This window comes from Podarcis liolepis (assembly GCF_965112155.1).
Source record: "Podarcis liolepis genome assembly, chromosome: 7".
Lineage (NCBI taxonomy): Eukaryota > Metazoa > Chordata > Lepidosauria > Squamata > Lacertidae > Podarcis > Podarcis liolepis.
In genome coordinates this window covers 18664652-18688118 of record NC_139561.1, presented here as the reverse complement: position 1 = coordinate 18688118, position 23467 = coordinate 18664652, and the positions used below count along the sequence as shown (strand labels likewise).

At 47.4% G+C, this 23467-nt stretch overlaps 1 protein-coding gene across 12 annotated transcripts in view; it reads right to left on the bottom strand.

The window, feature by feature from the left end:
- Window positions 1-23467, bottom strand: part of CASZ1 (castor zinc finger 1) — a 443166-nt gene that overhangs the window by 76211 nt on the left and 343488 nt on the right. Inside the window, exon 1 of one of the 12 annotated variants that reach the window (XM_083512764.1) lies at window positions 2846-2884. The exons of the other annotated variants lie outside the window; for them this stretch is intronic. The gene's annotated coding sequence lies outside the window, so the exon portion shown is untranslated. Of the gene's footprint in view, window positions 1-2845; window positions 2885-23467 lie in introns of those variants that run through there. 12 annotated transcript variants of the gene reach the window in all.

Sequence of the window (23467 nt, the reverse complement as noted above, 5' to 3'; positions counted from 1 at the left end):
CGGCATCCTCGCCAATTCTTGCGCTGCAATCTCTCCGAAAGAGAAAACCCTAAAGTGTTAACGGTGATCGGTGAAATGGCACAGCAGATTGCTACAATAAATAATTTACTGATATTTATAAATATTCAAATCAGCAGGCTTCAGAAATTGAAAGGGGGGGAGAGAAGAGAAGCTGGAAAGTAAGTGTGTGTGTGTATTGGTGCAGGGGGTGGGGAGTTGACATTAATTCCCCGACTCTCCAAATTCATTTGAGGACTACTTCTCATTTCAAACAAATATTAAATCTTTTGGCATAAAAAATGGGTGGGGTGTGCATGGGTGGCAGGGGGTGGGGTGAAATAGATGGATGGATGGAAGGAAGATGTCTCTATGGCTGGCATTCTGCACCGTCTGCCAAGCCAGCACCTTCAGGCTGGTAACCTTGGACTGACAAACCACAGGGGACCCCGTGTCAGCTTGTGTTACCAGGGTGCCTACATTCGATTCCACCAGATTCCCAAGAAGGAATCAAGGCTAGAGGTATCTCCAATGGTAACATACGCTTCATCATAAAAAAGAAAAATGTGGTGATGGGTGTGGCATGTCACCTTTAAAACTACTTTCTTCAAGGGTGCCTTTGTTCTCTGCTGGAGATTGAAATTCTCCTTCCTTGTATGAACCACCCTGAGATATTATGATGAAGGGCTGTATATAAATCTAATCTAATCTAATAAAACAAAGCAAAGCAAAATATATATTAAAAATAAAGCAAAGGTTGCTACAGGTTGCTGGTAGGACAGGCACACCATCCCAATACAGACAACAAATGTTATGTGATGGTCAGACCAGAAGCAACCAACGTGGATATGCTGTTGGGCTCCTGTCTCCTTGAAGTCCCAGGCAGCAGGGTCAATAGCCAAGGGTGATGGGAGATGCAGCCCAACAACATCTGGAAGGGAAGCACATTGGCTACCCTTGGCTTAGAGCAGCCTCCCCCAACTTGGTGCCTTCCAGATGTTTTGGACTACAACTATCAGCACCAGCACCGGCCAGCACTGGGTTGTAGTCCAAAACATCTGGAAGGCACCAAGTTGGAGAAGGCTGAATTAGAGTGTTGGACTGTTATTATTATTTATTAAATTTGTATACTTAGCAAATCCCTCGCTTAGCTGTGAAGCTCTCTGGGTGATTTCTGGCCCGGTCATAATCTCTCAGCCTAACCTACATGACAGGGCGATTGTTAGGATTTTTTTAAAAAATGGTGGAGGACTATATACATCTGGCACTGCAAATGGGGCAGCCTTGGGCACAAAGCCCAAGAACATCCTCTGGCACCCAAGAAACTCCCCCTTCATCGTGAGGTGCTGAGGATGGTTACGGTTTTCCCTCCTTGAAAGGTGTACAGAGCAGACAAAGGAAGCTGGGAGAGTGATGCTCCCTCCCACTTCTTCTTTTAGCTCTACTTATTCACTTTATTTTGCGTGTTCGTTTATTTCCTCACATATTTGTACGCTGCTTGCCCATCAAGAGAAAGATCACAAAGTCGTTTCCCCAAACCCACCAGCAAAATTAAACACAATATAAATGATAAAATGCAGACAACTGCAGAAGCAAAAACAAGAAAATACAGCCAGACATCCTACAATATCAAAGCATGATTAAACCTACAAGATAGGACAGCATCAAAAATTTAAGGATCACAGCAGCTAACAGATCAATCTGGGCAAACAAAAATATATTTAGGCGATGATGGAAACTTTTCAAGGGTATAGCTGCAAGTGAAGAGAGTTCCATATCTGGGGTGCTGCCACTAAGAAGGCCCTATTCTGTCCCCACATGCCAAGCACAAAAAGTAGTGCCTTGTTTGCTAATTTTAAGGCCCAGGCTTTTCAAGGCTCATATCACCACCTGAGCTGCCTATATGAGCCTTGAAAAGCACGGAGCGCTGGAAGACAAAACAGGAGGAACAATAAACTAGCAACTGAGGCCTTGAAACCACCCCTTTTAATTCTTGTCTGCCCCCACATCGAAAGGGGTGAAATGTAGAGTGCACTGTAATATGATTTATGGCCTGTTTTTGATGCTTATATTTTAGTGAAGCTGGGTAGGGTTTGCCCTTCCTTAGTGTTGAATGGCACACCTGTAGTCATTTCTATTCTATTAATCGGGATTTAAAATGTGTAGAGAATAGTTTTGGCATTTTTTAATATCCTGTAAGTCACTTTGGAACTTCCCCCCACCCCCCGTAAAAATCATCAACAACAACATCCGCATCATCTCTTGAGAGGCTTGTTCCTCCATCCTCCTCCAAACATTTTTGCAATCACTGCCATTGCATGAAGCTGAACTGAGGACGGCTCCTCAATGGCTTAATAAAGGTATTTCTGAGCCGTACTCTCATTGACGGGATGGCCTGTGGCCCTACTCCGTGGGTAGATTACCACGGATCCCTTCTCTCCTGCACTCATTAACCAGGGCCCCAAAGCACCCCATTGGTAAATGCCTGGCTCCGGCATGGGGTGAGCTTCCCCCAGGATGAATAATGCTTTTTCTAATGCACGGGTAGCCTGTCAGCTTCCTTACTCCCAATGTTTTATGAGCTTAACTGAACGGCTCTGAACTCCCTGGTAAGAAATAAAGTTATCCCTCAGCGTCCCCTTCTAAACATTTCACTCAGTGCAAACGGTGTTTAAGAAAAATGAGGACATATTTCTTCTTAAGGATGCAGTATCCCCCTTCAGAGGCCTAATTTATGCCATATATCAACTGGCCAAGGGAGAAAGAGGCAGGCCGGCCGCATTGGGAGCGCAGCCGGCCCAAATGGAGATTCTGCGCTGCTTGCTTTAACCACTGCTGTCCTCCTCACCTCGCAGGCTTGGAACACCAACCAGACGGCACGCACACAAAAATCGGACGGGCACTGCACAAACTCTCAGCACTGAGCACCTTTGCCACATTGGCTCTGGAGTCCACAGGATTACAGCAAGGTATTCTGGGAGGCTTAATTGGAACTGGCTGCCAGGTCCTAAGGGGTTCACAACCTGAAGTGCCGAGAGCAAAGCCTCTTAGGATAGGGCCTGCAAAGATCAGTACCAAACACAGAGATTCCTAGGGTCTGCAAAGGCCCAGGACAAGGCAGAAGGTCAGGAGAAATCCAATACCTGCCCAGTTTTGCTCTCTGTGTTAACAGATGCAATGTGGCTTGTGGAACAGGCCACAGAGAAAGAGAGTTCTTGTATGGTGACTGCCCATGGCTGGAAAATTGGGGCTTCATGAACTGGCAGGACTATGGGAAGGAGGAAGAGGATCCTGGCAAGGGGTGTAGCTGGGACTGGGACACACCAGGGCAACCTGGGGATGGGGAAGGGGAGGTTGGTGTAGAAAGTACTTACAGGGTGGCGGAGGATGATGGGTGGGAGTCAGTGCACAGGAACCAGAGCAGCAGGACCCATCACCAGAGCCAGAGGGGCCCCTGTCTCGACAAACACAGCAGATTCTGAGGCATAGGGAACAGCAGGCAGGGTGCTCTAGGAGGCTGAGGCAGGCAAAGACCGACAAGCCCAGCTCACTAGCTGGACAGGTGGGTCTCGTTAGCTCTAGGAGGAGGTGTGTGATTCCTCAGCCACAGTAGTCTTGGAGCAGGTGAGGGTCCCATGCCTCATCAAGCCCAGATGCTGCAATCCACATGCAAAGGGCAGCAGATCTGAGGTGCTGTATCTGCTCAACTGCCCATGTTGAATGCTCTAGGATCTCTGTGGGATCGTGCTTTGGTTTGGACACGCAGATTGACCCTGGAGTGGGAACTTGACACACTGACTTGTCGCCAGGTAGACCAGGGGTTCAGGACAGGTGCTGGTCTTGCTGGGGCCAGGATGGTACAAATCTAGATTGCAATGGGCTCTTGAACATAGAACAAAATTGGCCTATGTTGTGCTGGTCACATATACAGTTGACTTACGTTATCGGGAAGCCATGATTTAATGCCCAGTGCTATAAGCACCTGCATGACTGACTTGCAGCCCATGCAGAAGTCTAAAGGGCAGCTTATATCTGGCCCTCGGCACACCACTCATTTCCAGATCCCGGGTTTGAGGCCACAACGGGCATGCCACAAATGTACCCTGGCAATGAAGAGCAGGCTCCTTCCTTCTGGGGTTCTGCTTTAAGCAGAGAGGAGAGGCAGCCATGATAACAGCTAGGTGAGTAGAACTGGTGCCAAGAGCTGGCATGACTGCACATCTGTCAAGAGCCCACATGCCATCCAGGGGTCCACTTCCAAGACCCCTCTAGCCTTGTTGCAGTGAGGAGGCAGACTCAGTGAGGGAAGGGACAAAACAGAGGGTGCCCTGCCGAAAGGCCTTCCAAAGCCCAGGGATGAAAATTATTGTGTTCATACTCAGGGCGATCCAGTATCTTGAATTTCTACATGAGGAGTTTCTATAGGGTGCAGATAGCTTTCCTAAGTTGGTAAATCTGAAGCCCAACACTGTAGCTAAGGCATAATGGGGGGGAACAAACAACAACAACCCCCCCCCATTTTTTAAAAAAATAGCTGCAGTGCTCCAGCCATTATCTAAGCACTATCCTGAACCTTACACACACACAAAAACACATACTTTCCCAGGGCATTATTTTGATATTGGTATATGAGGTGCTTTTTTTCTGGGGGTACGCATAACCCTAAACATTTTGTGAATCTTTGTACTTTTGTCCATTTATTTCTCCTGATTTGAACTATAAAATGGTAAAAATGAGAGTATCCCTAGAAAAAAAGGACTGGTTATATGTGAGGATATGCAGAATTGGCTTCCAGGCCCAATTGTGATATACACAAAATCTAGGTTGAGAGGGAGGCCTGAGAGAAGCCTGTGAGTTGCCTGGCAACCACATGGGCCTCTATTGGGAAGTTGGCCTTAGTGCTTGAGATCCAAGCCCTGGAGCTGCTGGTCCATGTTGCCCCCATTAAGTCATTTAAATATCTCTCTCCCAAATTTTCCTTTGCCTCATCCAAAAGACAGAAAGCAGGGCCTAGGTGTTATTGTGAAGCTGTTATTACTCATTATTACAAATGTTCTTGGTTTATTTGCCCCTTTCAAAGCAATATATAGAACACCCTTTCCGTTGAGGTAGCCAAGTCCCACATCTAACAAAACCATTTCTCTTGAGGTGGAGAGATCATCTACTTCCTCCAGCATAACTTTTGCCACTGCAGGGAAATGCAGACATCCCAGATCTCCTTGATCCACAATGGCTTTTATGCTGCATGTCTACTCAGAAGCAAGTGCCACTGTGTTCTAGGCTTACTCTCTCTTGGTCTCTCTCCTAATAAGACTTACAAACATTCTTGCCATACCTGCCATAGCATCTCTATCTCCAGCCCTGGTTAAATCATTAACATCCTCTATCGCCTTTCCCTTGTGCTTTTATTCATAGGGAACACTTTTCCCCAATGTAGGAACACTGGCTTGCCATTTGCAAAAGGGGTTCTGTTCCTGCTTCGTGTCTTAACTGGACTTTCCCTTTACTTTTTGTAAAAAAATAAATAAATGAAAAAGAGAGGTAGATAAAATTAAAACGTCACTCCCAAATCTGCATCTTCCATCCTCTAGCTTATTTTAATTTTGTTTATATTTTTACACGCATTAAAAGGTTTACTATCCAAAACGAGTCTAAGTGGTCTCACTTGTCGGCTAAGTAACTCCATAAATCAACCAGAAGTGTTAACATCTACACCACAGCCCGAGCCATCAATCTTGCCCCATTTTACAAGCGAAAAACAAGGGTTGCTGTGGGGTGGGTGGGGAGAGAGAGAGGAGGGGTGGGGGTAGTGGGAGCACTAAAGGAAGCGTAGCTGCTGGCCAGCAAAAGACCGGGAGGGTTCGTCTTGCGGAAAGTTATCCGGGAAGCCAGGCACATTGCCAAAGGAACGGGATCCAAAACATCAGACTCTTCAAACTTCTGTCCCAAAGGCATAGGCTCCGAAGGAAACAATGCAGATAATAAAAGGGAGGTTTAGAGTTAAGGGCAATATAGTCTTGGGTGCTGCTACATGGAACTGTTTCCGGAGAACTTACCCTGGGATCTGTTCTAGGGAAGGAGTATTGATAAGCTGTGCTAGGAAAAATGCCCTTCTGTTGTATGGGACAGTGTACTTCTTAAAACCTCTTCCCCTAGAGGGAAGAGTTTCTGTTGGGCTCAGGTCCTGCTTGTGGGTTTTCCAGAAGCATCTGGTTGGCCACTGTGAGAACAGAATGCTGGGCTAGATGGACCACAGGCCAGATCTAGCAGGCTCTCCTTATGTTCTTATGATGGAAGCCACAGAAGGCCAGAAGCTGATGACCTTCTCATGGAGGTTCTCTCACATCATGTCAAAGCTCTCTTTAATCGTACGTGCATAAGGATAGCAATGCTTAGCATTTATACAGCACTCAAAACTTCACCAGTCGATACCACAACCCCTATAAGGTAGGGGACTATCGTTATGTCCATAATCTAGAAGGGAAGGGAAGGGCTGAGAGAGTGAGTGGTATACGCCAAAGGCCACTTAGAAATGAGATTTGAATTAGGGGTTCCTGGCCTCTGGCCTTCTATGCTGTACCCTGCACTATACCACACAGGAACACAGCCAAGAGTACATGCATATGCAAATGGCAAGGCCACATGGGAGAAGGCAGTATTGTACTGAAATACACCTTGGTACATATCACCCATTTCACACAGAGCAGCATAGGAATGTTTGCATGCATGCACATGAAGTCACACTTGTGCACAGCAACACACACACACACACACACACACACACACACACAGACAGCGAAACCCCTCTTTCCATGTAATGAACCAAAGCTTTGGAGAAACACAATAGTAATATCCTAGGTAAAGGGGACCCCTGACCATTAGGTCCAGTCATGACCGACTCTGGGGTTGCGGCGCTCATCTTGGTTTATTGGCCAAGGGAGCCGGCGTACAGCTTCCGGGTCATGTGGCCAGCATGACTAAGCCGCTTGTGGCGAACCAGAGCAGCGCACGGAAACGCCGTTTACCTTCCTACCTATTTATCTACTTGCACTTTGATGTGCTTTCGAACTGCTAGGTTGGCAAGAGCAGGGACTGAGCAACGGGAGCTCACCCCGTCACGGGGATTCGAACCGCTGACCTTCTGATTGGCAAGTCCTAGGCTCTGTGGTTTATCCCACAGCGCCACCCGCGTCCCAATATCCTAGGTACATCTACATTTAACGCTGATCCACCCACACGTACAAAATATATATCTGTGGAGTGTCATCGTTAACATATGTATGTGTGTGTGCGCGCACACACACAGAAGCAAATCATTTTGCACCACTCCCAAAGAGCATGCAAAACATCAAAGGCACACTAGTGTTGCACACCCATGTTTATGGGAATACTCATGGGAGAGATACGTGTCCAGCAGAAATCTCAAATGTGGCTCTATGGTAGCTGAGCAGTATAGTGCTCAGCTGGACCCCAGAGACCAGCTGTCATCAACCTGGCACCACCCAGATGTTTCGGACCTCAGCTCTCATTGGCCCCAGCCAGTCCTGACTGGAGCTGATGGGAGCCCAAATCGTCTGGAGGACACCAGCTTGGAGAAGACTTCTGTAGAGAGGCACTCATCCCCAAACGCCAACATTTCCCCCTTCCCCCACAGTCAGCCCTAGATAGGTTGGAGAGCCCCCCAAGCACCTCTTTGGTGCGGCCATCCCATCCATGCGCATTTGTGCAGGGCAAGGCAATCTCTCTCTCTCATTCTCTCTCTCTCTCTCTCCCCTCTCATCTTTTCATGCACTCTATTTCTCTTCCCCTTTCTGAAAACAAGTGAGCTGTAAATACTGTTTAACCTTCTCCCCCCCTGCCCCCTCCCCTCCGCACTATAAAAACACAAATATGCCATAACTCAGCGGGCCCAGCCGCCGCGCCTCCAACATGCCCTGCTCCAGGCCTCTCAGGAAGGTCATAACAAACGACTTTCCGATTCAGTGCTCCTGAAATAATTTTGTGTATTAAAACCTGAATCTGCACTTTCTGGACCGAAAGCCTCTCTTAATTATGGCAGGCGTCCTTGGGGTGGACAGTGATCCTTCACTACAGCACCGTTAGCCAACCGGAGAGGCGGGAAGCGCGGTGCCCCCCACCCGGGGGGCTTAGCACTCTACCATTGCCCATCACTGCCTCCTCCCTCCCTGCTTGCTTCCCCCCCACCGCCCCCACCTGCCCCCCTCTCCCTCCCCACCCCCACCCCCGCCTTCCCTTTGCCCAATCTGTTTTCAAAGTGTGTCTGTCCTTTATTAAATTGTTTTCTTTTCCACATTATCAGTTGCCATGGAGACCTCATCTCTCGGATTATTTGAATTTCATTATATCTATTGATTTGGGAGCATTTCATCTTTTTTATTGTTTTTCTGTCAATTTTCAAAACGAATAACCATCTAATTTGCGTCAGCGCTGATTATGTTTGTCCCTCAATAGAGGTCGGCAGCTGCGTCGAGGAAACAAATCAATGGGAAACCATCATAAACCTCCCCAGTACGATCTCCAGGATGTGTGGGTGACATTCCACACTGGCAAAAGACACTCATCACATCGAAACTTCTTTCTTTTACCTCCCCCACCTCTCTCTTTTTTTCTTTCCTTAAAAAAAGAGGGGAAAAATCCAATCCTAACTTCGGGCTTGGAAAAAGCTTAAAAAGAAAAGCTCAAAACCAAAACCCTGATATAAACCATTTTGGATAAAGGTGTTGGAAGGGGGTGGGGAGAGAGAACCCTAAAAGGAGAAAAACAACATCAGCAACCCAAGAAGGCTATATTTCTTTAATAACACACACACACATATATATTTTTTAAACCACATGAAGAGAAATTAAGAGAAAGAGAGGGGGAAAGTGAAGTGCAATTTGCAAATTGCTTACTATGTTTTTTTTAAATAATTTATGCAATTTTAAGCATTTACGTATAAATTTTTTAATAAGCCACCCCGGAGCAAAATGGCCATTAACATCCTAACGTCCTTCTGCCCGATGGACTTGTGTGCAGGATCAATTTCCGAGAGTACTTCCCCTTTTCTTTATGACATGATAAAACCTTTTTAAAGCAACTTACACAAATAGGGAATTTTTTTCCTTCCCCCTCCCCTTTTATAACAGCCTCCACTGATTCACTGGGGAGAGAGTGTGCATGTATGCAAGTGTGTGTGTGTGTGTGTGTGTGTGAGAGAGAGAGAGAGAGAGAGAGAGAGAGAGAGAGCGCGCTGCGCTGCGCTGCGCTGGGGAGGGCAGTTGGCAGTAAGACAGACCCAACCCTAACTGGAACGGACCTGGCTGTCCTTCTAACAAGGGCATAAACTTTCATTAGCGATGCACACAGTCAAAGGCAATTTAGGGAAACGCGCAGTACGGAAAAATAAAACCTCAGCATTTTATATATATATTTATATATATATTTATACACACACACACGGAGTGGCTCTTCGCCTTCGTCCAGCGGGCTCTATCCTTGAGCAAAACTCTCTGGCCAAAGTGACCCACACTAGCCGTGGGGAGGGCAGCAAAACTGCAAGGGGGTGGGAAGTAAGTGTGTCTGTGTGTGTGTTTGTGTGTGTGATTGTGGGGAAGAGAGCGCACAGGAGTAGGCAAGGATGCAGTCAGACCCAGATAAGCAACTGGACTGAGAAAACACCTAAGAGATGGAAATATTGGGTGTTTTTAACATCTAACATTTTGATGTCCCTCCAAAAACAGGCACCTAGATACTGGACATCGTTACAAAGCCTCGTCCATATTGTTACACTGAATAGACAGCTTCCTCTTAATCAGCCGCCCTCTTGCTGCACAGAATATTCTATCGGCACACAAGGTCCATAGATCCTCAGACCACTGCAATCTTGCCAGCTTGTGCAATTTTAGCAGTGTGCATTTAGAGTGCTTAAAAACTTTGCAACTAGACCACCACAGCCATCTCACAGCGACTACATTTCTGCCTGCAAACTGCTTCCTTCCACCAAGCTGGGAATCCAGAGAATGGAAGGGAGGGAGGCAGGATTCTGGATAAAAGGCAGGTCAACGGTTCCAGACATTGGTGTGTTAAGGCACACGCTGCCACCTCTTTAGCCAGCCTCGCCATCCCACTTCAAGTCCACAGATTTCCTTATTAACGGGAATACATTTCCGCCGTGTTGCGTTTGAGCATTATGTAGAGAATATGGCAGAGTTTACCCTCTGCTTTCTAGAGGGTTAGTAGGGCAGCCTCCACCCCAACCCAGTTGATGTTGGACTCCCATCAGCCCCTGCAAGCAAGGCCAAGAGTCGGGAAATGTTTTAGCATCTTAATTTACCCGGGATCTCCAATGCACAGGGAGCAGGGCCAGGTGTAATGTGCCTGGCCCTGCTGCCCTTTCTCATGTGTTTTTCTAATTTACTAGCTCTTTACTAACTTTTTATAACTAATTCTTGAAGAGGGCTGCAGGAGAAACGGGTGATGTGCAGCCATGCTCTCTAGACCAGCTAACGGTTTTTGGCAAAGGTGTCAGAAGTTACATCAGTGCGAGAGAAGGAAACATTACTGCTCTGTAGGATGTGCAAGGTCCCCAGGGACTTGGGATGGGGCTGATTTTTGCCTGCTGAACTGGAGGGGGAGCAGAAGCACAGACTGGACTTTGTGCTGCAGCCCAAACCACAGTGTGAATGCAGGAAGTACGAAGGCAAACTTCATGAGTCGGAAGAAACGCACCCTGCGGGCCAGATCTGGCCCTCGTGGTGTGCAAATGCAAAGGATGTATGTCTGTCACCTATAGACTGCCCAATTTTTTTAAATCTCCTGAACCCCACCAAGCATGAGATTGCCCTGATTTTGGCCAGTTTAACTCAGCTACTCAAAGGAGGTCAGCCAAAGTTGAACATTTCCAAATCATATATATCCATTGACTTTACTGCCTATCTATAGCCGGGGGATAAAAATAGCCGGCTCAACGTGGAGGTGACTTCAGTGCTGTAGGGTTGCCAAGAGCTTCGTGGGCAACTTTGGCAGCTCTGAAGCACCACTAACACCAAAACAAGATCCGCCCAGTAAATAATTCTGCATTTGGGCGGGTCACTATTGTTTTTTAGAGGGTTCTGCAAATATGACCACTTCCTCCCTTTGTGCTGGTATATGTCATAGAAATACCAAAAGGTCAACGTTACGTCCCACCACCTGATTAAATGTTCTAGGAAGCATCTTGAAGGGTAGGTAGGATGAAAGAAACATGGTAGTCCTTAATTCAGCTAAACTGCAAGGCGTGCTAGCCCACCCCCGACTGCTGGTCCTGGAGCCCAGACACTTGGTCTTGTGGGCTGGTGTTTCATGGTAGCTTTTAGGGGGCTCAGCTGTAGGCAATGTGTATCCTGATTTTTAAAAACAAGCAAACAAAAACAAACAAGCATGCATGCATGCATCCAGAATGTCATTTCCCCACAGGGCAACCCCCCCCCCAACGCTGGCAGAAACAGGTACTACTGCAAGTATTTGGTAGCTCACAAGGAGGCAGAAGTGGATATGACTGCAAGACACGTGGTGAATTCAAGGCAGAGTGGCATGATGTAGCTTAAACCCCAGGCACAAAAGACAGTCAAGGGTTCCGGGGCTCTTTTAACATAGCACAATGCAAAGTGAGTATCATCCCTACCCTCTCTGGTTTAGCATAGGAACGTAGGCAGCTGGTTTAGCCCAAATTGGGCCATTGGGCCATCTAGTTCCGTATTGTCTACACTGGCTGGCAGCAGCTTTCCAGGGTTTCAGGCAGGGGACACAGCCAGCCTTTCCTGGAGATGCCAGGCACTGACCCTGGGACCTTCTGCATGCATGTCCTGATGGCCACCGGACTTGTTCAAAAGAGAATGAAACAAATTCATGGATGGGAAGGCTATTGATGGCTAATAGAGATGATGGCTGTGTTCTCCATCCACTGTCCGAGGCTGTATGTCTCTGGAAACCAGCTGCTTGGAATCGCAAGTGGAGAGAGTGCTGTTGGGATCAGTTCCTGCTTGCAGGATTCCCATGGGGGCAACCGGTTGGCCATTGGGAGATTCCAACAGGCTCTTATGTTCTTCTGATGCAGCTACCCTGTTACTTGCATTAAGGGATGTTCAAAGCGCTCCAGCTAGTTGGGGCAGATCATTCATCTGCCTGCCAATGGCACATTTGAAGAAAACAAGCTGTGAAAAATGCCAGCAAGAGGGCAAGAGAGAAAGAGAGGAGTGGTTCTCCCATCAAGCTCACTTCCTCCTTTCATTTGCCTTTCTTTTCATTTTTTTTTTACTTTTAACTGTCATTAAAATAACAAGTTTCTGTTCCAGTCTAAACATTCCCACATTGTATAAAGGGTTATGTTACACCAGAGTCACCGTTGGGCCCAGTGTTTGCACAGAAACCTCGCCGCAGGTCCCCCCCTTCCTGACAAAGTGACTTATTAAAGTTTAAACAGTAATTAACAGAACAATAAAAATAAAGGGATGTTTGGGGAGTCGTAGAGCACGCAGGGTTTTTTGGCAATCCCAGCAAAAAAAAAAATATGTGTGTGTGTTGTTGTTTTATTTTGTTGTTGTTCCCAATACCCTGAGCTGGCAGGAAAAAAATGGCTATGAAACCAGAGGGGATGATCGGTAGAAGGGAACTGGCGGTGGGGGGGAGCGCAAAGGGAGTGCTGATGGAGAAAGGAAGCCCAAGTATTCAGTCAGTTGCCAGGGCAAAATGCAAAGGAGCTTGGGGTGGGGACGAAGCACTTGCATGGAGGCTGTGTTTGTGTCTCTGTGTGTGATACTGGAATAGATCTGCATCTCTTAGGGGAGGCAGAATGAACCCTGGAGAAACCTTGGCAGATGTGGGCCTGAGCCAGAATGGGTCTTAAGGTCTCTCAATAACCCCAGCCAAGTGGAATTTGCTGCCAAGGAGTGTGGTGGAGTCTCCTTCTTTGGAGGTCTTTAAACAGAGGCTTGACAACCATATGTCAGGAGTGCTCTGATGGTGTTTCCTGCTTGGCAGGGGGTTGGACTCGATGGCCCTTGTGGTCTATTCCAACTCTGTGATTCTATGATTCTAAGTCCCATACATGAGTCATCTGCATCAGTTAAAGTGGGGGGACGGACAGTTGTACCACTGGTCAGTTGGTTTGAGTGTGGTGCTGATAACGCCAAGGTTACAGATTCAATCCCCATAAGGGACAGTTGCATATTCCTGCATTGCAGGGGGTTGGACTAGATCAGTGTTTCCCAATGTTTTTGGACTACAACTCCCATCATCCCTAGCTAGCAGGACTAGTGGTCAGGGATGATGGGCACTGTAGTCCAAAAACAACTGGAGACTGAAGTTTGGGAAACACTGGACTAGGTGATCCTCAGGGTCCCTTCCAACTCTACGGTTCTATGAAATGTCACTTAGGGCACAGTCAAACACTGATGAGGCAGTTGACTTAATGTGGATTCATCCATTACTGGAGACCAAGAGGCGTTTTTCCATAGCAGCGGTTCTCAAACTAGTTGCAGGAAACTCAACTAGATCATACATGACAAATGGCCATCCAACCTCTGCTTAAAACCCTAAATGAAGGAGAGTCCACCACCTCTCATGGGAACCTGTTCCACTGTGTATTGCAAGTTTCTCATCCCTGGACCATTGACTGTACTGATCTGATAGTCATGTACATTCATTTCAAGGGGTCTAAGAGTAACACTAGCCTTGCTGGGAAACAGCTCTGAAATCATGCAACTGTACAGTCAGGAAGAAAAGCAAGGCTGGTAAAACACTGAGATCTTAGTCGTCCCCCTGAAATCTTTTTAAACATACACAGGCAGGAAGCTTTCAACTGCTTCCTGGGAGTGCTTGCATATCTTGGGGTAGGGTTGGGGGCAAAGCATGGATTGGGACCTTCACTTCTTCACAGAAGGAAGCGAGACAATTATCTAGGCCTTGTTTCCTAGCTTCCATTTTGTAAATAGGTCATCAGCTACAATGGCAAGTGGGGGTGAGGGAGGGAAGAAAAAAACAATAATTAAGCATCGGAAAGTCTTGCTGCTCATTTGTAAATCCTGAGTCGAAAAGGCAGCAGTGGCGGGGGGGATGGGAACATTGTTGTTGAGTAGACCCAAAAGATCTCTGCCAGCATTTGCCCCAAGGCTGCATTCCCACAAACAAGAGCAGGCTTTGGGTGTACAGTATATATATTTCTGTGGCAGCAGTTTAGCCAGACACCTAAAACCTTGAAATCCCGGGACTACGGAAAGAGTTTATGGAAAGCCGTGAAATATCCCAATCCCCTTCTGTCTGTTTTCTAGAGGGAGAGGACCTTCCTCAAGGGGTGGAGAGGATCCTATGACTCAGCGGCAATTCTAGGGAATAAAACAGGAGTAGGGGACTTCCTCCAGCCAGAGGGCCACATTCCCCCTATGAACATACTTCTGGGGGCCACAAGCCCATTCTGGATGGAGCTAGAGGGGAAAATGGGCAGAGCCTCTGTGTAGTGGGCTATGTTCCAGCTTTGTAAAAAGTCAGAGGTTTTCTACACATACACCTTTTCACCCAGGCAAGCCAGAGGTATTGTCACAGCTCAATGGCACAATCCAAGCAGGCACAAATTGTGCAAAGCTTTGGCACACAGGGAGGCCCGGAGGGCTGAACAAACCATCTAGCTCAATACTGTTTACACTGGCTGGCAGCAGTTCTCTGGGGTTTCAGGTAGGGAGTCTCTCCCAGCCCTACCTGGAGATGCTGCCAGGGATTGAACCTGGGACCTTCTGCATGTGAAGGAGATGCTTTCTCACTGTTTCTCTGCCAGTGTGGCTGGAGGAAATTCTCACTTGCCACAGTCAACCAAAGAGAGTGGGTATTTGCAAGCCTAGAGTGAAACCTTTCCACTTTTACTAAGGTGGGGAAAGTGACTTGACAGAGCCGCAGAAGAGTATTTAAAAAAGCTACTTCCCAGGCAATTACAAATGGAGATTTATTTTTTTTAAATCATTTTTTTTAAAAAAATTAATCATCATCAATTGCTTGATGCAAGGAAGAGGGGAGGGGGGCACTGATCAGGAGGTGGGTGGGTGGAATCTGCTGTTATGAGTCTGAATTCACCTCAAAGGTCCTGAAAGGTGCTGATTTAATAAGCTGTGTAACGAGCCCAACGTTAGCTGAAGGCAGCCCTAGAAACTACGGGGAGATGGCATTTTGGGGGGGTGCGTGTTCGGAATTAATGAAGCTGGGAGAAGATGGTGGGTTTCTCTGACGCTCTTGCAGGAGAGAGATTGGGGTGTGCTTTGTCCAGGATGTGCTTAATAAAAGGATACTTTTAAAGGATAGATAAAGATGCGATGGAATGGGGAGGGGGGGATAGCAAAGGTTCCTATTGCTTTTGACAGCTAGGGCCTGTGGGGTGTTCCAAACTCCCCATCATCAGCCAAGATTACCAGGGTGTGGAGGGTGCAGGACTAAGACTTTCATCGTGTTGGAAACCAGCAGATAAAATCAAAATTCCGCATCCAGGCAATCAAACACATTCTGTGCATGAAGAAAGTCCCATGTTCAGTCCCTAAACATCTCTAACTGAGAAGCCAGATGATGGAGATGCAGATGATGGAGGGAAAGACCGTTCTTTGTCTGAGAACCTGCAGCAATGCTGCCCGTCAGAGTAAGCAATGTTAAGCTAGATGAACAAATAGTATCCTGCGCTCCTAGCATGCTGGGTCAAGAAAAGTGGGACTCCCCGACCAGCACACATCATGCCAACTTGCTTATATTTTATTACTTTTGCATAATGTGTCCTGCCTGTGCCAGTCATGGGGGGTGACAGCCCTAAAAAAACAACAACATATTGGCAACCTCTCAAAGGATGGCTTCTTCGACAATCTGTGGCATTGCAGCAGCCTGGATAAAGCGCAAGGCTTTAAAGAGCAAGACATTCTCCAAAGGATCCTGAGAACTGTAGTTTGAAATGGGTGCTTGGAATCGTTGCTGTGCGAGGGCTGAACCACAGTTCCCAGGATTCTTTGGGGGAAGCAATGTGCTTTCAAAGGATAGTAAGTACAGAGCCTTAGGCAGGCCTGGACAGTGGCATCCTGGATCCTGGCTCGCTCCTCAATGTCATATAAACAAAGCTGCCAAATAGGAATACAATTAGAGGAGAAGGTTCCGGGAGACGGCAAATTACACCCCAACCTTTTCTCTCGCACGCATGCAAATGCTCCTTACGATTGAAATGGGGATGCAAAAAACGCGAGCCCCGTTTTCAATCCATTCTTGCACAGGCAGGTGTTACGGCACCCGCCGCAGCTCCCCTTGCAATCTCCTTCCAGCAGCCTGTGTTATTTCTTAGGCTTTCGCTCCTAGCAGCATTGGTGGGAAATAAGAAGAGAATTGCTGGCTTGTTCAGACCTGCCCTGGGGTTGACTGCACGTAACGCAAGACCTTGGATCAACAGCCAGCTTGGGCAACCTTTGCCCAGAGCAACTCCCTGTGTTGCAGCCCCCCGGCAGCCGTTTCTCCTTTCAGGATCTGTCCTCTTCCCCCATGGCCTTTTCTGGAGCTCAGTTGCTTGGTGAGAAAAAAGGCGGCAGAGAGGAAAGCAGCAATGGTGAGCTGGAAGCAGCCACCCACAGCCAGGAAATGGCCACCTTCTGTGACTTCTGGGTCCATGAGTGCAAAGTCACATAGCTGTCCTCTCCTCCAGCCTTACCTGAAGCAGTTCGGCTCTGGAGAAAGCCAAGGAGAAGAGAAGGGACCCTGAAAGGGCTTGCTTCCGTGTCCACAAGCGCACTTCTAAAATCACAGGCTTGCTGGTTAAACACAGGGCTTTGCCAGCTGAAAAAGTGGCCTCTGTGGATTAATCAGCCAGAGCTTGACGGGATAAATATATCAATCAATGCTGCAGCCCTGCTTAATAGTGTCCTGTTTCCATTTTCCTTTTAGTTGACAGGCCTGAGATTTGAACAGGGGTTGACCCGTCTAGGCCAGCACTGGACACACTTTGAAAAGTCAGCAAAATCGCCCTTCCCAGCTGGGCAAGACATGGCTGATTTGCACTCCCAGGGGCACAACGCCTCACGAGAGGGACACGGAGGATGCCGAGGAGGTGAGATCAGGTCAGGATGAAAACAGCTGGGTTTATAGTTCAGGTTGGTAAGCACAAGTGAGCTGAGTGATGCCAGCTCACCTGCTTGCTTCTCGCGCATAAGGCAATAAAACAGTTTTTTCTTTGATTTCGTACGTACACACACATCCAAAACCACCATAGGCCGTCATGCCAATGACTCAAATTAGCATCTTGACGCTAATTATCAGGCTGCAATTTTGTAATAAAAGTACAGGAGTGGGTCTTTTAATTTTTATAAGTATCCCGAAAGAGACTTGGCTACTCGAACCGATCTTGCCTTGGTTGCAACAGTTCCTGTGCTGCCCTGGATTAAGCAGAATTGGAAAAAAAATCTTGAGGATTGGCCTGGGGAGTGGAGGAAGAAAAGAATCCCTTCTTGACCTCAGTAGGTCACATCATTAGAGGTGCTTTGCTTTCGCAACTCTTCCAGAACCCGGGCAAAGCTTGAGAAACAAAAAAGGAACTAATTTGTAAGTATTTTTAAAACTGAGGTATTTGTGACAGTGGATTTAGCGGTTGCCAGCCATCTGGAATACAGAATTACAGCCACCTCCCTTAATCCTATATTCCTTAAACCCTAAAGCTGGTTATAGCAGAGGGATGAGGAGGCAGGAGGGGTGGGGAGAGGAAGAGGAAAAGCAGAGGGGTGAAGGGTGGAGGGCAAAAGAGGAGGCAGGACTCTCCAAAAATTGGCAAACTTTCTTAAATGTTTCTTAACCCTCACTGGAGGTAGCAAGGAGCCTCTCAGCTTAAAATGGTACAAGAAAAGAGAGGTGCTCTCTACAATGCACAAGAGCACACGATCACGAGTGTCTGAATTTATTGTGCACACAGTCTCTCTCTCTCTCTCTCTCTCTCTCTCTCTCTCTCTCTCACACACACACACACACACACACACACACACACAGGCATCCTGGCCTGCACAAGGCTGTCAGGTAAATTAGATCTGAAAGCTGACAATTTCTGACCATATTTCCTTGATTATTTCAAACAAATGCGCACCAGCCGCTGTAAGGAGATTACAGTGACATAAACGTCCCGAGCGGGAGGGAGGGAGGGCAGAGAATTCAGGTCACCCCCATCCGTCCCCCATTTGACAGCCGCTATATCGCTATCCAATCCAATAAAAAAATCCCCCCTTTTGCTTTAATTAATTTTACAGCTAGCTTGCTTAATTACTTTCAATCAAAATCCTCCTGCCATCGCAAAATTAGAGATGGTTGAGCTCCATTAGCCTAAATTCTCCATCTCCATATAGAAAAAGAGGCTCCTTCCACGGCAGACCAAGCCAGGGTCTCCTGCCTCGCTGGGCTGCCAGCAGGCGGATGGGGAGTCTGTCCTCTGGCGAGTTGGCTAAGGGAAGCAGGGCTGCCAGCAAAGCCCCAGAGACAGAGAACCAGATCCCTAAGCAGCAGAGGGCTCGGGGCTGCAGGCAACGGGGGTCAGAGGGCCTGCTCAGGTAGGGTCAGGGAAATCAGCAGGTGCCTGCTTCTGCTCTGCCAATCCCAGGCCTGGATTGAAAGCTCTCTGAGAGCTGGAGGCTGCCTTTTCCTGGGTGGGTGGAAAGAGAGCCTTGGAAAAATGTGTTATCTGTGTGAGGCCAAGACGGCACAGTGGGTAAAGAGACTAAGCTCTGGACCAGGAAGATGCTGGCACAAATCTTGCCTCTGCCACAAACTCTCCAGATGGTCTTGGGGAAATGACCGTCTCTCAGCCTCAGGCTGCATCCAGACCATTGCCTAAAGGCAGGACTTAGGAGCTGTCCTCAGTGTTGTGCTTTTGTAACACATGCACCACACTAGCAGACCTCCACCCACTTCGGGCTGCTGTCCTGCTCCTTGTGTGTGTTTGCCCCTCCCACTGTACTCTCAAATAAAACATCAGTTGATAAAAATGCCTTATGTTAAACCTTTCCTGTATGGACTGCCACTGAGGTGCCGATCCAAAGACCCCTACCACTAGGGCATGTTGATTTTTTCAGCTTTCAAAATTTAGTTGCTACATGACTTGTGAATTCAAAAGGTATTTTGGTTAAATTAATATGATTTCTATGCTTGGGAAGTAAAACGTGTATGCAATGGCAAAGAAATCATTAAAAATGATTGCCAAGTATTTGCAGTTATATTATTTATTATTAACAATATGCAGCATTACATGACATTTTCAGAAGGTAAAATTAAAATTCTTTGGTTTTCTGAAAGCAGCTTATGCACTTCTTCATTAAATGTAGACTTTGCTGAAGAAATTTGCAAAAATGAAGGTTCGCTCCCTAAAATGGCACGTCCTACACTACCAGAGGGGTTGCCAACCCATGAGCACATTTGCAAACTGGAGAAACTGCCATGGGCAGCACACCCACACAATCTCGCAATCAAAACACACACCACAACCATATTCTATTGTCTGCAACAGAATGCTTCTTTCATGGAGAGGCACCATCAACAAGAGGCTACTAGTACTTCATTATTATAGAGATAATAGGTTGGACACTATTCCTGCCCCAGCTGGAAAAAAGTATTATTATTGTTGTTATTGTTATTATTTGTTAGTAGTAGTATTAAATCTCACTGTAAAACTATCCAGAGTGTTATGGGGATGAAGAGAGGTGGAATGAACTCAGTGGCGTAGCGTGGGTTGTCAGCACCCGGGGCAAGGCAAGTAATTTGCGCCCCCTAACCCGTGGATTTGCGCCCCCTAACCCTAACCCCCAGATGTTGCGCCCGGTGCGGCCGGCCCCCCCTGCACCCCCCACGCTACGCCACTGAATGAACTACTGCTAGATATTGGGGCGGGGGGGGGGGGAGGAGATACAATGCCAAAGTACCACTGGTCAGGAGTGACTTTTGCAGCAGCAAACGGCCCCTTGTGAACACGCCTACTATACATTGCAGGTACGGTAATCCAGGTGTTTGGTTTGGGTATGAAGCTGCCTGCTCAATTTAACACTGAATTTCACTTGCTGCCTTGTCAACTTCACTTTCTACACTGTCCCTCTTCAGCAGTTTGTCGAAGAGGTATGACCTCACCTTCCTATTTTGCCAAATTTATTTTAGTCATAGAATTGTAGGGTAGGAAAGGCACCACAAGGGTCATCTAGTTCGGTGCCCTGCAGTGCAGAAATCTTTTTGCCAAGGGTGGGGCTTGAACCCAGAATCCACAACTTTGAGATTAAGAGTCTCGTGCTGTACCAACTGAGCTATCCCTCAGGCCTGTATATCCCATATATTTATAAAATGCTCTTCATCAAGAGACGGTTTACAACAATTCAAATCCTTTCCACGGCCTCCAACTAAGTGTGTTTTTTTAAGAAGGACCCACTGGACACTAAGAATGTGGATGGACAAGAGGCATCATTAACAGGGAAAGTGCTTGCCCTGTTATTGTCTCTGGTCAAACAGATCCAGCAGGATTTTGAAGTAGAACAACAACCTGCAATATCTGTTTGAGCAGACATGACTGAGTATGCATATTGCAGCACCTATGTTATACCACATTTGTTTAATTTGTGGTGTGTGTGTGTAAGAGAGAGAGAAGGAGAGAAAGAGAGAGAGAGAAAGAGAGAGAGAACAATCACAGCTATCATCTGTCTCCAACCCTAAACTGCCCATATGTCTTCACTTGGAAAGTTAATAAGCTGTCCCTCTAACCCTGATCTTCAGAAGTGAGTGCCAATTGTTTTGCAGATGAAACATCAACTTCCACACACAAGAGGATGTATTTACAAGAGGATTAGACAAATTCATGAAGGATAAAGCTATCAATGGCTACTAGCCACAATGGCTATGTTCTACCGCCACTGTTGCTGCAAGCAGGGGTTGGCATCTATCTGTCTCCAGAGTCAATGGAGTGCACTTCCAGGGGTGAAGTCAAACTGCTGGAGCAGTATGCTTCTCAATACCAGTTGCTGGAAATCACAAGAGAAGAGAGTGCTCTTGTGCTCGGGTTCTGCTTGTGGGTTTCCCACTAGGGGCATCTGGTTGGCCACTGTGAGAACAGGATGCTGAACAAAGGATGTGCAGGCTTGGGGGCATCCTTAGGTTTCAGGAAGTACAAAAGATTTAGGGGGGGCTCAAATGGGTGGGGGGACTTCCCCTAACAGCCCAATGACAACTGACTAAATGGAATGGAGTATCCTGTACAGGGGCGCTTCACACTGCAATATGCCTAGCCTCAATTCCTTTTCATATGACCGGCTACTAAGCCGCAGCAATGAAAGAATTAGCACTTTATAGAGGACCTTCCTGTGGAATTCTGTCCAAAGAAAGTCCAAAGAAAAAACATTGGAGTGAATGTAACCAACATATATGGAGATATAAGGCAATCATTGTGAGGAAGAAGGTGGCTGTGTCATTAAATACAGAGCATGGGATGATTCATCACAGAGCTACAGAGAATCAAAATACCATCCAAACTTCCCTTCCAAGCCGTTCCTTCAGAGCAGGAATGGGTGAATACACCAATTTTGGTTTATCTCTGTTTCTTGTTTTCCCACATTTCCACATTGGTTCACAAATCTCTTTTTAAAAAGCCCTCCTGAAAATTCTTCAGCATTTTAGTGCAAACTTCTCCCAACATCCACATTTCTGTATGTAATGTTGCCTAGCAGTTTTGCAAAGCAATTTCCCCATATATAATGCATCTTTGCATTTTATTTTCACCAGTATATATGCTTTTATATGCATACTTTACCCTAGGAAGACACTTTTCTATACACTACTTGACATGGCAAAATTTGAAGAAGTGCAAATTTCACTAAGGTTAGGGTTTCGGAAACTGTGGATTCAGTGACGTTCGCCTTTCAATGCAAAGTGAATCAAACTCCTTCCCCAACCCTACTGCAGGGGCCATGTGCGTGGCTGGATCATGCCCCAGCTTGTTCATAACTCTGATTTCCCATTCTAGGTTCACTCCGCCCTGGGTGCCCTTGTCCAAACCCACGCCTGGACTGCTGGTCAATTCCAAGACAGGTCGGAAATGCTTAGACCTGGCCTCTGCCCCCTACATGCCCCCCTGCTCCCACCCACCCCAATTTATCCACCAAATTCCTGTCTCCAGTGCCCCGAGAGGCCGAGACAATAGAACAGAAGCGGCCTTAAATCCACCAGTCTCTCCCTAAATAGCAATGGCCCTTAATCGCCCCCGACATCGGGAGCCTGTTATTCTTTCCCCTGGTCGCCTGGCTGGAGCTGTTCAGATCCATCAGCGTTATTCGCAGCAATAAACGGTAGCTGTGGGAGAAGACAGGAGGGGCCTGCCTGGGAAGGCCCGCTGAATCAACTCCCCCCCCCCCCGCTCCCTGAGTAAAGCGCAACGCTCAGAGGCAGCCCTATCGCGGAGCAAAGCGAGGCAGATACTCCAAGCCAATGATTTTGGAGACCTCTGAGAGCAAAAGCAGACACTGGGATGTTCGCCGGGGCATGCCCCACTGAAACAAGCAGGGCCAGTACGGCTCATGGAAGAGAGCTTCCCATGGGACTGATCCAAGAATTCATAAGCAGAAATTAGATCTGAGGTGTCAAACACCAAAACTTTTTTTGGGCTGGCCCTTTCCAAGGCCTGATATGTGCCAGGGTGTAACTCTGAACACACCTGAAGTGGGACATTATTTACACTCTTTGCTACTGGTGTCCTGGTTGCTGGTGGTGTATGTTTTTAAAGGAATGCACAGAATGTGTGCTTTGCAAATTTCCCCAGATGGATCCTACCAAAGACATTTCCAGGTCAGATTAAGCACACTGCAGAACAAGGTATGAACCACTGTGGTTACCCAGAGAAGCCTACTGATATACAGGCATATTGAGAGTTCTCCAGAGCTCCAAGACAGAAGGGCAGGGATTGCATGCCTCTGAGCACATACAGAGGGCATTTTCCACAACCCTGGACATCTACAGTCAGCTCTCTTCCACCTATCTGTTTAGAAAGCATTCTGTCTATACATCTAGAAAATTTGATTTGCCACCAGATCCACTTGAAGGGTGGGGGGTGGATGTTATTTATCCCCCCCCCCTCTCCAGCCCCCAGCCCCTTCCCCAAAGCCGCCTCCAGCTGATTAAGGATTTCTAACAGGATGCAGAGATTTGCTGTAAGACCTGGCTCTGGATCAGCCAGGGCATGGAGCCAAATGTGTGTGTGCGAGTGTGAGAGAGGATTGCCCCTCTGGCGCGGCTGCCAAACCGGCAGCCGCGGCTCCTTCAAGGAGGCTTTGGAGATCCCAGCCACGACAGAGTGGCAACCTGCCCTGGCTGGCTATGCCGGGGAGAAGGAGAAAGCCCAGAAGCAAAGGAGGTGTTGGACTGATGCCGCAGGAGTCTGGATGTGTAGGCTGGATCATCATGGTGCTACTCTGGTTGTACCGAC